The sequence below is a fragment of the Pelophylax lessonae genome (assembly GCF_965119305.1).
Source record: "Pelophylax lessonae genome assembly, chromosome: 2".
NCBI classification, from domain to species: Eukaryota; Metazoa; Chordata; class Amphibia; order Anura; family Ranidae; genus Pelophylax; species Pelophylax lessonae.
The window spans coordinates 306,188,657-306,191,156 of NC_138769.1; the positions used below are offsets into that span (position 1 = coordinate 306,188,657).

The window sequence follows — 2,500 nt, forward strand, 5'->3', positions numbered from 1 at the left end:
TAGGTGACCAGGTTCTCAGACATGCCAACTACAATCTAAGCATCTCCCAAAGATCCACACACTGCGCATGCGCGCACTGCCCCATTCCATACACAAGAGAACAAATCCTGCATATCTCCTGTCATCTCGCTGACCAAATCCAGCTTGAAAAATATGTTCTACTATTGTTTCCAACCGCAAATCCAGATACGGTACAAATACAACATTTCTGTAGTCAAAAGTGACTACTTTTAATTGATAGATTTCCTTGGACTGGTTTTACATCCACATCATAAATCCACTTCTCTTATATTTAATCCTTCTACAAATGAGATTACTAATCATACTGGAGATCTTTTACTAAGGGGTTGTTTTTATGCTACCTGTGTGCTGGGCATAAAGTATCATATATTCAGTATATTGCTTCAAAACTCAAAAGCTGATTTAACTATTCAATAATCAAATCCATGACTAGCCCTAGGTTCGATTTTTATATAAGAATAAAATAAAGTGGGGGAGTTCGCTGTTTGTTTAGGAGGATTAACTAAAGGGACAGAAAAGATAAAGATTCACTTCAAGTATCCAATAAAAAAATTAAAGAAAAATAATTTTCTTTCTTTCTTTCTTTCTTTCTTTCTTTCTTTCTTTCTTTCTTTCTTTCTTTCTTTCTTTCTTTCTGTCTTTCTTCTCTCTCTCTCTCCCTATACTCTCTCCTACTCTCTCTCTCTCACACACTCTCTCTCGCGCTCTCTTTCTTTCTTTCTTTCTTTCTTTCTTTCTTTCTTTCTTTCTTTCTTTCTTTCTTTCTTTCCATTCATCTTTCTTTCTTTCTTTCTTTCTTTCTTTCTTTCTTTCCTTTCATTCCTTTCTTTAATTCAGTCTTTCTTTCATTTTATCTTTTATTCATTCAGTATTCTTTCTTTTTTTTTTCTTTCATTCATGCATTCAGTCTTTCTTTCTTTTCTTTCTCTATTTATTTGTTCTTTCTTTAAAAGTGTATTTTTTTTCATCTGCTCAGTAAATTACAATTTCTTTCCTCAAAACTACTTTGGTTAATTAACTTATAAATTGTAGCAATTCAAAACAAATCCATATTTCATAGTTTTCTGGGATGATTGTGAGCATAGTCTCTAGGTGATTTTATTTTACCTTGTTTCCGATTGCTAGATCTGTTATCGCAATATGCGGATATGTGCGATATATGCGATACGGCGATAGGCAGATAAAGCAGCTTCCAATAGAGCGCTGTCACTCATTAACTGGGACTGGGGGGGGGGGGGGGGGACATGGTGACCTGGCTGCACTCCCTGGTCTGGGAAGATTATTTCACTCAAGTGGATCCTTTAGAAAGGCGTATAACATTACAGTTTCTGCTTTCACTTTTCTGTGCCTTTTTTTTTTTTCAAATTGATATTGAATGAAATAGTTGAATGTATTTAGCTTTCCCCTTGCTTAGCTTCCCCGCTTTAGGTCAAGAATGATTGAGTTAATTCTTATTACCCTGACAAGATTACTCCTAATTATCCTCGCACTAAGGTTCTTCCAATCTAACCTCGCCTTAATGATCTTTTAACCCTCCATTACCCCCAGCTCTGCGGGTTTATAAACCTTTTAATAATCCCAACTCATTGTCATTCTTATTTTTCCATTAACCCCTCACATTTATGGTTATTAATTTCTAGTCCATTTGCAAGTTGATACCCCTATTCAATCCGTTAAGGCCAATAAATGATGAGAGAGGAGGTGCATACTGAAAAGATGGGTATTCCCTTTCTGAATTTTAGGTATTTTATTGTTTGATATAGATATACACATGTAAACCCACACCGCTCAAGAGAATCCTGCTATGCCCTATTATTAATATTGTTGTTGTTGTTTTATATTACCTTTTTTCTTCTCCTCCTCCTTCTTCTTCTTAATAATTTTACTACTACTACTATTATTATTATTATTGTTATTATTTTTTTTATTATTGCTTTTTTTTCACCTTTTCCTCCCTATTCTTTTTGTTACTACTACTTATTACTACTACTATTATAATAATAATTATTATTGTTTTAAATTATGATTATTATAATTACTTTTCTTCTCCTTTTCCTCCCTATTCTTTTTATTACAACTACTTATTACTACTACTACTACTATTATTATAATTATTATTATTAGTATTCTATTATTATTGTTGTTATTACGATTATTATAATTACTTTTCTTCTCCTTTTCCTCCTCCTTCTTTTTATTACTACAACGTCTAATACTACTACTACTTATTATTATTATTACTACCATTATTATTATTATTATTATTATCCTCCTCCTTTTTTGTATTACTTTGTATTCTATTGCTACTACTACTGCTACTATTTTTATTGTTATTATTTTTACTACCAATAATATTATTCTTTTTTTTCTTCTTCTCCTCCTCCTCCTTCTTTTTATTACTACTACGTCTATTACTACTACTACTACTATTTTTATTATTATTTCGACTGCCACCAATTATTATTATTCCCCCTCCCCC

The 2,500-nt window shown here is 32.1% G+C and overlaps 1 protein-coding gene across 1 annotated transcript in view; it reads right to left on the reverse strand.

The window, feature by feature from the left end:
• Window positions 1–2,500, reverse strand: part of LHX1 (LIM homeobox 1) — a 28,007-nt gene that overhangs the window by 17,972 nt on the left and 7,535 nt on the right. The gene's annotated exons all lie outside the window — the stretch shown is intronic.